Source organism: Eretmochelys imbricata, chromosome 1 (genome assembly GCF_965152235.1).
Source record: "Eretmochelys imbricata isolate rEreImb1 chromosome 1, rEreImb1.hap1, whole genome shotgun sequence".
Taxonomy (NCBI): domain Eukaryota; kingdom Metazoa; phylum Chordata; order Testudines; family Cheloniidae; genus Eretmochelys; species Eretmochelys imbricata.
Window position 1 is genome coordinate 28,278,646 of NC_135572.1, and position 12,150 is coordinate 28,290,795.

Here is a 12,150-nt window from a genome sequence, read left to right on the forward strand (position 1 = left end):
GGCTCCAATCAGACAGGGCTGGCTTGGCTCCGGGTATTATGACTTGGTGCACAGTCACAGTGCTGCTCAGGTTTGGCCCAGCCACCCCTCCATCATAACAACAGGGGGCCAGCCAGGCCGAATTTGAATGTGTAGTGCTTCTGCTCTATGAGCCCTAACTCATACAAGTTTGACCCAGTCAGTCCCCTGTCAGTAGGGTGACCAGATGTCCGGTTTTTGACTGGAACACCTGATTGAAAAGGGATTCTGGTGGCTCCGGTCAGCACTGCAGACCGGGTCACTGACTGTCCAGTCAGCGGCGCCATGCAGCAGGGCTGGCAGGTTCCCTGCTAGCCTCCGCGCTGCGGGGCTCCTGGGAAGCAGCGGCATGTCCCCACTCTGGCTTCTACACATAGGGACAGCCAGGTGGCTCCACATGCTGCCCCCGCAGCTCCCGTTGTCTGGGAACCGCGGCCAATGGGAGCTGTGGTGGCGGTGCTTGTGGATGGGGCAGCACACAGAGCCGCTTAGCCGTGCCTCCGCATAGGAGCCGGAGAGGGGGACATGCCGCTGCTTCCGGGAGCTGCTTGAGGTAAGCACCACCCAGAGCCTGCAGGCTCGCTCTGCAAACCCTGCCCCAGGACTTCCCCCCAGGGATAGGACCTGCCTGCTCCACCCCAGGGCTTCCCTTCCCCCAGAGGCAGCAACCAACTCCCATCCCATCCCACCTAAGGCAGAACCAACTCCCATCCCCAAACCAGGGCCATCCCTCTTCCCTGGAGGCAGGACCTGACACCCCCTCAAGCTTATTTACTGGGTCACAGCCAGCCATCAATATTTACAAATGGGTTGAGACCCATTGCTCTGCAGTACTGTTAACCACGTACCCCAGCACTACTGCAAGAGCTGTGATAATGCAGCTATGGTTGCTGGAGCTCAGCTAACAAAGAGTATTATCCCCTTAACCTTGTGTCTGTGCCTAGCTAATTTTCCTATAAGTAGTGCTTACAGTGCTCTGAAAACAGTGTATGGGGAGTGTTATAATCGGGGAGCAGCAGCTGCTTTGATAAAACAGTGCTTAAAGTGCTTCCATCAGACAGTGAGCACAATTTACATTTTTTTGTCCATGTCTGTTACCCCCTGTGACCACCACGATCCACACTTTAAGTATGGTCTACAAGGCATATCAGAAATGTGGTGGAGCGCTAGTTTCTTGGAGAACACCAGCAAGTGTTCTGCAAACTAGTTTGGGGATCTCCAGGATATGGTGTTCTTTACCTCGTGTCCAAAACTGTTGTGTAGTGTTCCTGCATTGCAATTCAGTGGTGTGCGGGGTGATCCTGCATACATAATTTGTAAACCCTTGAAGGATCCTTTAGGATACAATATAATACTATCTATACAATGTAAGATATTACTGTTTTATATTATCTCTAAATTACAACAGTGATTGTCACCAGTCTTGAAAGTATCGTCTACCAAAAGCAGAAATGATGCCTCCTGGAAATGTTCCAGTAATGATGTAAAAGCCTGATAGATGAAGTAAGTATGCCTCTGGATATAGCTTACCTGTGGTAAGCACTTAATACTGGAGGATACTGCGATCTATTTTATGGCACATGTGGAATCATTATCTAACTTTCCATATGGACAAAAAGCAAGCCTTGACATTTTTTCCAACAGCTACGCTCGAGTTAATGTTTTAAAAAAAGGGATTTAGAGCTTAAACATCAGAAGACCCCAAAGAGGCAAGTTTTCAGACAAAAATCTTTAATTAAAGTTTAATTAAATCTTGTATTATTTACTTTACTGAATAATTAATCAGTGAACAGACAGTTAAAGGTAATAGGATTTTCTGTTTTGCTGATATAAGCCACTCTTTTACGCAGAAGTTCAATGTCAACATAAAAGGACATGCTAAAGGAGACAATATTACATCAATGTTTAGCTTCAATTTGGCTGTTTAAATGTTGGGGCATATTAGTTAAAACTTTCAGAGAATACCATCCCTTGAGCCCTAGCAGAAAGAATTTGCAATTCACAACATAAAATTCATAGGAGAAAAGAATCATCAAGAAGCTCCATCCCTCCGATAAGCACAAGCCACTCGTTAGAAAACATTCAACTTTCAGACCGATGGTTTAAGACGTTTACTTAAATAGTCCAATCTTTAGCCTTACCAGAATATTAAAGAAAAATTAATTATATTTGCCATCATGTACTTGTCACAGCCCTCACCAAGCTCACTAGGCAGCTACATTTGGGCACCACACACTGCCATGCCCTATACGCTTTCCTGAGCTGCAGAAAGCTCCAGCATTGTTTCTTTCTTTGCCCTCTATGGCATACTTCCTGGGCATAGACTCTGTCTGGTACCCGGGGTGCCAGTACTCTGGAGTCCTGAGGAGGGGTCAGGGCCTCAATCGGAAGAGGCGTGGCCTCTACCGGAAGAGGCGGGACCTCTAAATCCTCGGGCCCCTTAAATTAGGATTTAAAGGCCCGGGGCTAGGGCTGTGATAGCAGCAGCTGGGAGCCCCGGGCCCTTTAAATCAACCCCTGAGCTCCCAGCTGCAGAGATGGCTGGGAACCCTCTGGCACGGGGGCCATTTCAAGGGGGCGATTTAAAGGGCCTGGGGCTCTAGCTGCTGCTACCGCAGCGGAGCCCCAGGCCCTTTAAACTGCCAACAGAGCCCTGGGAGCCCAGCAGCAGGGCCTGGGGCTCTGGCTGCTGCTACTCTCCAGGGCCCTTTAAATCATCCCCAGAGCCCTCCTGCCGGAGCCCTGGGGTAGCGGCGGTGGGGCTCCGGTGGCTATTTAAAGGGCCTGGAATGGTAGAAGCAGTGGGAGCTCCGGACCTTTAAATAGCCACCTGGGGAAGCCGGTCTGCCCTGGTATGGCACACTGACTTTTGCTGGCAGGGGTGACAGGTTTGTAGAAATTTTGGTGGTCCCCAGAACCTGCCCCTGCCCAAACTCTGCCCCCCCAAACTCCACCCCCCACCTGCCCAAGGCTCTGGGAGGGAGTTTGGGTTGGGGAGGAGGTCTGGGGTGCAGGCTCTGGGCTCTGACAGGGGATTGGGGTGCAGGAGAGGTGCAGGGTGCAGGCTCTGGGAGGGAGTCTGGGGATGGGAATGGGTGCAGGGGTGAGAGCAGTGGCATGAGGCTGGTGATGAGGGGTTTGGAGTGTGGCTGGGGGTATGGGCTCTGGGGTGGGGCAGGACTGGGGATGAGTTTGGAGTGCAGGCAGGCTGCCCCAGGACTGGAGCCAGAGAGGACTCCCCCCAGCCCTCTCCCCGCCAGCAGCAGCGAGCTCTGGGGCAGGGGCCCCCCTCTACCCCTCGGCAGCACACTGACCCCCCCCCACTGTCACTGCATATGCTCTTAGGGCCCCTCTCAGGTCCAGGAATCTCCCTTGCCTCCCCTGTGGTGGGTGCCGTGGAGTGGGGGAGGCCATCACATGTGCACCTCATCCCCTGCTGCTGCTGCCCCTCACTGTAGCCTCACTTGGGGTGGGGGATGGGGTTGCCCTTGCCCAGCGTGGGGCAGGAGTGGTGACTGCGGGCAGGGCGGGCGGCTGTCCTGGTGGACGGTCCTGCTGGAAAATGAAAGGTTCTGAGGGGGAAGGGCAGGGGAAGGGCAGCCTGACCTGGCCGTAGTGGGTGAGGGGCACTAGGACTCTGTGGCCGCAGTTGATGCAGGAAGGCAGCATGGAGCTGCATCTTTCAATGCCATGCCCTTCTCTCTAGCTCATCCTGCTTTTGATAGCCCTTGGAAGTCTGTTTGTGTTCAGGTAGATGGGGCCCCTCCCCTGCCTTCTCATCAGGCTCCTGCAGCAAGCTCCCCCAGCTTGAGCCATGAAATGACCAGAGTGTGCAACTAGAACCCCTCCTGCCCTTTTAATAAAAGTTCTTGTTCCCCCTGTCATGTGACTCCCTAGATGAGCCTCATCAGGTGATCAAGTTTCCTCCCTCCCCCCCAGATGATTTATTGCTTCGTCACCAGCTCACCTGGAAGAACCAGTTTTCTTAGTTTGGGCAGGTCTTTGACCAAAGCTGAAGACCATCAAAGTTTAATGAACCTCCACTGCGAGCCCTCTGCAAGAATTTCTCCTAATACCTTCTATGTTCCAGGTCCAAGATAAAACCATGCTGACTGGCATTAATTATGTTACCATCCTTTAGTTCTTTACTGTTTGCGTCCCATATCAGCCGTCTCATCCAAGATTGATGTCAAGCTAACCAGCCTATAGTTACTCGGGCTATCACATTTACTCTTTGGAGTAGTTGTAGACACCAGTGAGGAAAGAGAGAGAGATATTGGAAGTATGGTCAGAAAACAAAATGGGGCCAAATTATGTTCTCAGTCACACCAGCATAAATCTATACTTCAGTGGTTTATGCTAGTGCAGGTATAGCATTTGGCCCAGAGATTGGATTACCTAATAAGCAGGTCTAACACCAATAGTTCTATGAAAAGCAGCTTCATATACTAAGGCTCTTAGTATGAAGTGATCAATATAAGCATGTACAGCAACACGATTATTAATATCTAATAAGTTCAGACTGTCATCCATCCAAGACTCAAATTGGTTTATTTTTAAAAGTTTGGCAAATCAGACTAGCAAAGATCATTTTTAAAAATTCTCCAGCCCTTGTACTTTAAATTGTAATCTCTCAAATATTTAAAATGTAGTCTTGCCAGGATGTACTTATGTAACCCGACAGACCCCGGTTGTCGGCATTGAACCTGGGGCCTCTGGAGCTTAGTGCATGAACCTCTACCAGCCTTAGCTAAAAGACAACTGGCCCTTAGCTAAGGCTGTAGAGCAAACTCATTAATCTCTCTAAGTGGTGTCGGTGCCACTAGAGGGTACATAGCACCACACCCAAGAGGTGTGTGGGTTACATACTTCCCCTAGCTGATAAAGTGTGTCCCGAGCTTCAAAGACTTCCCAATTGAAACTTCACTTGTGACACCGACTGACCCTGGTCGTCAGCGGGCGGGATTGAACCTGGGGCCTCTGGAGTTTAGTGCATAAAACTCTATTGCATGAGCTAAAAACCAACTCAATTCTTAAAGATTTTTTCACAGTAACAACACTCAAAGATTAGTTCATCAGATTTGTCGGGCTTTAAGAGAAGAAAAGAAAAGAAAAGAAAAGAAAAGAAAAGAAAAGAATACCATGTTGGCCAAGACTAAATATAATAAATTTCACCATGAAAGGAATTTTTCCATAGAAAGCTGTAAGGGGAATGAAAAATTGAAATGAAAATGGAACAGTTATGCCAATATGGGCTCACTTTGGTGACACCACAATACATGTTAGAAAATCTCTTGCAATAATTACTCTATTAATGGCTAACAGGGTAATTTTCCATGGTTAAAATAAAAAAATAAGAATGGAATAGAACAGTTTAATTAAGATGGTAACTGCACTTATACCAAGAGATTTTTTAAACAAACATATATTGTATCTAAAATACAGTATAGTACAATTTCATTTACTCAAAGACCTTTCTGCATAAATAGCTAAAATCATAACAAATTCAATTTGAACTAAGGTCAACATCTCACAAGTCTTACCTACATATAAAGCATGCATATACAGGGCAATGAAAGTCTTAAACTGAAAATAGACTGGTCTATATCTTCCAAAATGTAATATAAAAAAAAATCGAGGATTTAGGAGGGAAAAATTATCTTCAAAAAAAATCTTCTAAACTGGAGGCACCCTTGAAAAATAACATTTAAATAAAAAAGTAGAAAATTCAAATAAAAAATAATTTACTTTGTCTGCATTCCCATTTGGTTTTGTTTACTTTGCTTGCATTCCCTTTTGTTTTTCTGTATTCACAAGGGACTTCCCTCTTTGCTTTTTTCTACTTGACCACGCAGCAAAACCATAAAACAGGTATGTGTGATACTTCATGGTTCTACATCCCATGCTTTTCTGTTTTTTTCCCCGCATTTATGATTTAATTTACTGGAAAGGAAATGATGAAATATACATGAGGAGTAGGCAGAATTTTTAGAGATACAGAAGAGCCTCTCTAATCAGCACTTCTGTAAATTGCCAGCCCACAACTCTGTAATGAAAAGAGATTTCAGGGTTTCCAATTTAATAATGTCTACCCACTCTTTAGTCATAATGCCTAAGAGCTGCTGCTGCCTTCATGCTCGCACCAACAGTCAGCCCTGCTACAGTGGAAGCCAGTAAAAATATCTGCAGCAGCCTCCTTCCCCATCCCTTCCAGTAAGAAAGGAAAATGGGCAAAGGTGGGCACTAAATTCTCCCCTCAAGACAGGCAGTAGTGGTCCACTGTAGTGGCTCCCCAACATTGGGTTGGAAATGGCAGTGGCCACTCTTTTAAGAGTCACTGCTAAAGGCTTTTAAAGGCTCCCCACCTAAGTCACTCTTGCTACTCCCTCCTGGGGTAATAGCACTCCTATAGACAACGGTGAAATTATCTGCCTCCCTTCTACCAAGGACCCCAACCATGCAGGGGTTGGCACCACCATGTGGCATGAAGAACACAGGACAAAATTACCGTACTTAGTGATGGACACAAGGGGGCGGAGTGTTATGTCATTCACTTCCAGCCATTTCTTTTATCTGCACTCCATTGCTTTTTTCCTCTGTTCTACTCCCTCTATTTTCTGTTCTCATTCTGTGCATTTTCTATCTTTCTCTTGCCTGCTCACACCTCCTTTCTCAAATTTCTATTTCCTTGTTTCATTTCTCTAAGCCTCTTCCTCTATTCAATCCCACCCCCATTTCCTTGGTTGCCAGAATCCTTTTTAAGGTGGAAAATCCTCAGGGAAGGGCCATGACTTCTGTGTTTATACATTGTCTAGCACATTGTAGGTGCTATCAGAAACAACTGGTAAATATTCATATCCTTGCTCTCTCTCTCTCCCCACATTCCACTCCCCTCCCCCCCCGACCCACTAGTGACTAGAATCCCCCCCCCCCCATTCCTCTCCATTTGCTCTGGTCTCTTCTCTTCCTTAGGCCTAGCTCTAAGGCTGCCTCTGCTCCTACAGTATTTGAATGGTCTTTTCCTTCTATTTGTCCATGAAGAATGGTAACCTAAATGCACAGGGATAAGCAGCCTAAACGTAAGGAAACAGAGAGGATCTTCTTCCTTAAAAGGCAGGATCAGGAAAAACAAAATATAAACAACTTTTTGTGTTTTGGTTTTAAATTTCACTGAGTACAAGGGGTCATTTCATCTAGGGCAGACCAATACCTGAACTGGTAGTTAAGGATGATCCCAAAGGTTAGAGCTGCCACTTTTCCATTTACTTTTGTGGAAAAAAAAATCAACGTCATGACATGATATTTATTCATCGCCTCTCAATGCAACATTTGCTGCCTAATTAGAATCCAGAAATTTTTGCTGCTTTTTTTTTTTTTGCAGGACAGCCCTAGGGAAATTAGGACAGCTGGCAACAAGAGCTTTATGAAAGGTTTGAATAGTACAAATAGAACCCATTTGCGAAGCAGGATGCATTCTAGGTTCTGTCACTCAAATTACATGACCCTCAGTCCAGGATTGGGAAACTTCAAGCACCCCTAACTCATGTCAAGCACGCTCAAGTCCACAGCTGCCACCCCACATACCCATGCAGCCCCTGGTATTTGCTTACTTATCTTTTGATTTATTATTTAAAGATAGACTCCTGGAGAAAGATACTCACTAGGTCTTCCCCCATCACTTTCTTTATGGGACCAATTGCTTCCCCAATGCCAGAAAAGAGCCTTGTCCCTCAATAGAGCAATTGGAGTAAGGAAGCACCCCTGATAGGCCAGCCAGATCTCTTTTATGCATTACAAGGTCACTGGCAACTACAAAATCACTAAGAGATGCATCCAAGTAACCTAACACAACAGGACAGCAGCCCCATAATTGCAAGGTGAGCAGCCCTCAGCGGTGAAAGAACAGGTTAAGGACTATTTAGAAAAGCTGGACATGCACAAGTTGATGGGTCCAGATATAATGCATCCAAAGTGATGAGGGAGTTGGCTGATATGATTACACAGCCATTGGCCATTATCTTTGAAAATTTGTGGCAATCGGGGGAGGTCCCGGAGACTGGAAAAAGGCAAATACAGTGCCCATATTTAAAAAAAGGGAAAAAAGAGAACCCGGGGAACTACAGACCGGTCAGCCTCACTTCAGTCCCCGGCAAAATCATGGAGCAGGTCCTCAAGGAATCCATTTTGAAGCACTTGGAGGAGAGGAAGGTGATCAGGAACAATCAACATGGATTCACCAAGGGCAAGTCATACCTGACCACCATGAACGCCTTCTATGATGAGATAACTGGCTCTGTGGATATAGGGAAAGCGGTGGACGTGATATATCTTGACTTTAGCAAAGCTTTTGATATGGTCTCCCACAGTATTCATAGATTCATAGATTCATAGATATTTAGGTCAGAAGGGACCATTATGATCATCTAGTCTGACCTCCTGCACAACGCAGGCCACAGAATTTCACCCACCACTCCTACAAAAAAAACCTCACACCTATATCTGTGCTATTGAAGTCCTCAAATTGTAGTTTAAAGACCTCAAGGAGCAGAGAATCCTCCAGCAAGTGACCCGTGCCCCATGCTACAGAGGAAGGCGAAAAACCTCCAGGGCCTCTTCCAATCTGCCCTGGAGGAAAATTCCTTCCCGACCCCAAATATGGCGATCAGCTAAACCCTGAGCATATGGGCAAGATTCATCAGCCAGATACTACAGAAAATTCTTTCCCAGGTAACTTGGATCTTACCCCATCTAAAACCCATCACAGGCCATTGGGCCTATTTACCATGAATATTTAATTACCAAAACCATGTTATCCCATCATACCATCTCCTCCATAAACTTATCGAGTTTAATCTTAAAGCAAGATAGATCTTTTGCCCCCATCTAAAACCCATCACAGGCCATTGGGCCTATTTACCATGAATATTTAATTACCAAAACCATGTTATCCCATCATACCATCTCCTCCATAAACTTATCGAGTTTAATCTTAAAGCAAGATAGATCTTTTGCCCCCACTACTTCCCTCGGAAGGCTATTCCAAAACTTCACTCCTCTGATGGTTAGAAACCTTCGTCTAATTTCTAATCTAAATTTCCTAGTGGCCAGTTTATATCCATTTGTTCTTGTGTCCACATTGGTACTGAGTTTAAATAATTCCTCTCCCTCTCTGGTATTTATCCCTCTGATATATTTATAGAGAGCAATCATATCTCCCCTCAGCCTTCTTTTAGTTAGGCTAAACAAGCCAAGCTCCCTGAGTCTCCTTTCATAAGACAAGTTTTCCATTCCTCGGATCATCATAGTAGCCCTTCTCTGTACCTGTTCCAGTTTGAATTCATCCTTCTTAAACATGGGAGACCAGAACTGCACACAGTACTCCAGGTGAGGTCTCACCAGTGCCTTATATAACGGTACTAAAACCTCCTTATCCCTACTGGAAATACCTCTCCTGATGCATCCCAAGACGACATTAGCTTTTTTCACAGCCATATCACATTGGCAGCTCATAGTCATCCTATGATCAACCAATACTCCAAGGTCCTTTTCCTCCTCCGTTACTTCTAGTTGATGCGTCCCTAGCTTATAACTAAAATTCTTGTTATTAATCCCTAAATGCATGACCTTACACTTCTCACTATTAAATTTCATCCTATTCCTATTACTCCAGTTTACAAGGTCATCCAGATCCTCCTGTAGGGTATCCCTGTCCTTCTCTAAATTAGCAATACCTCCCAGCTTTGTATCATCTGCAAACTTTAGTAGCACACTCCCACTTTTTGTGCCCAGGTCAGTAATAAAAAGATTAAATAAGATTGGTCCCAAAACCGATCCCTGAGGAACTCCACTGGTAACCTCCCTCCAACTTGACAGTTCACCTTTCAGTAGGACCCGTTGTAGTCTCCCCTTTAACCAATTCCCTATCCACCTTTCAATATTCCTATTGATGCCCATCTTATCCAATTTAACTAATAATTCCCCATGTGGCACCGTATCAAATGCCTTACTAAAATCTAAGTAAATTAGATCCACTGCGTTTCCTTTATCTAAAAAATCTGTTACTTTCTCAAAGAAGGAGATCAGGTTGGTTTGGCACGATCTACCTTTTGTAAAACCATGTTGTATTTTGTCCCATTTACCATTGACTTCAATGTCCTTAACTACCTTCTCCTTCAAAATTTTTTCCAAGACCTTGCATACTACAGATGTCAAACTAACAGGCCTATAATTACTTGGATCACTTTTTTTCCCTTTCTTAAAAATAGGAACTATGTTAGCAATCCTCCAATCATACGGTACAACCCCTGAGTTTACAGATTCATTAAAAATTCTTGCTAATGGGCTTGCAATTTCTTGTGCCAATTCTTTTAATATTCTTGGATGAAGATTATCTGGGCCCCCCGATTTAGTCCCATTAAGCTGTTTGAGTTTCGCTTCTACCTCAGATATGGTGATGTCTACCTCCATATCCTCATTCCCATTTATCATGCTACCATTATCCCTAAGATCCTCTTTAGTCTTATTAAAGACTGAGGCAAAGTATTTGTTTAGATATTGGGCCATGCCTAGATTATCCTTGACCTCCACTCCATCCTCAGTTTTTAGCGGTCCCACTTCTTTCTTTGTTTTCTTCCTATTTATATGACTATAGAACCTTTTACTATTGGTTTTAATTCCCTTTGCAAGGTCCAACTCTACTTGACTTTTAGCCTGTCTCACTTTATCCCTACATATTCTGACCTCAATAAGGTAGCTTGCCTTACTGATCCCTCCCTTCTTCCACTCCCTATATGCTTTCTGCTTTTTCTTAATTACCTCTCTAAGATGCTTGCTCATCCAGCTTGGTCTACAACTCCTGCCTATGAATTTTTTCCCCTTTCTTGGGATGCAGGCTTCCGATAGCTTCTGCAGCTTTAATTTAAAATAATCCCAGGCCTCCTCTACCTTTAAACCCATAAATTCTTCAGTCCAATCCACTTCCCTAACTAATTTCCTTAATTTTTGAAATTCAGCCCTTTTGAAATCAAAAACCTTAGTTGCAGATTTATTTTTGTTAATCCTTCCATTCAGTTTGAACTGAATTAGCTCATGATCACTTGAGCCAAGATTATCCCCTACAACCATTTCCTCTATGAGGTCCTCATTACTCACCAAGACCAAATCTAAAATAGCATCCCCTCTAGTCGGTTCAGCAACTACTTGCTGAAGGAATCCATCAGCTATCGCATCTAGGAAAATCTGAGCCCTATTATTATTACTAGCACTTGTCCTCCAGTCTATATCTGGGAAGTTAAAGTCTCCCATGATCACACAGTTTCCATTAGTATTTACTTTATTAAAAACATTAAAAAGGGCTCTATCCATATCCAAATTAGATCCCGGCGGTCTATAGCACACCCCAAGCACTATCCCAGGGGAGGCTCTAATAGTTTTATTCCCCAATTTAATTTTTGCCCAGACAGACTCAGTCATATCCATTTCATCGCTTCTTATTTCTTTACATTCTATCTCATCATTGATATACAGTGCTACTCCACCACCTTTACCTTTATTTCGGTCTTTCCTAAACAGCACATACCCTTCAATACCTGTAGCCCAGTCATGACTACTATTCCACCAGGTCTCTGTTATACCTATAATATCTGGTTTCACTTCCTGCACCAGTAACTCTAGTTCCTCCATTTTGTTACCTAGGCTCCTTGCATTAGTGTACAAACATCTTAATTTTTGCTGTTTAGCCTCACTCACATTCTGTACCCTATTAGGCACGGTTATTTTACTACCAGTATAACCTATTAGACTTGTATCTACACTGCCCTTCCTCCTACCTACAGCTGTATCCACTCTTACTTCATTTTCTTTCCACTCTATGCTTAATTCTGGCGTGGAGATTACCTGGACATCTCCCAACCATCTCCCCCAAATTCCTAGTTTAAAGCTCTCTTAATCAGTTGTGCCAGCCTCCATCCTAGAAGTCTATTTCCTTCCCTACTCAGATGAAGTCCATCCCGAGAGAACTGTCCTCTATCCATGAATGCCTCCCAATGGCCATACATCCCAAAGCCCTCCTTATAGCACCACTGCCTAAGCCATCTATTGATAGTCATAATCTTGTCACACCTTTGTTGCCCT

The 12,150-nt window shown here is 44.6% G+C and overlaps 1 protein-coding gene across 1 annotated transcript in view; it reads right to left on the reverse strand.

The window, feature by feature from the left end:
• SLC36A4 (solute carrier family 36 member 4) overlaps nt 1–12,150 on the reverse strand; it is a 245,179-nt gene that overhangs the window by 31,657 nt on the left and 201,372 nt on the right. The window lies entirely within an intron of this gene.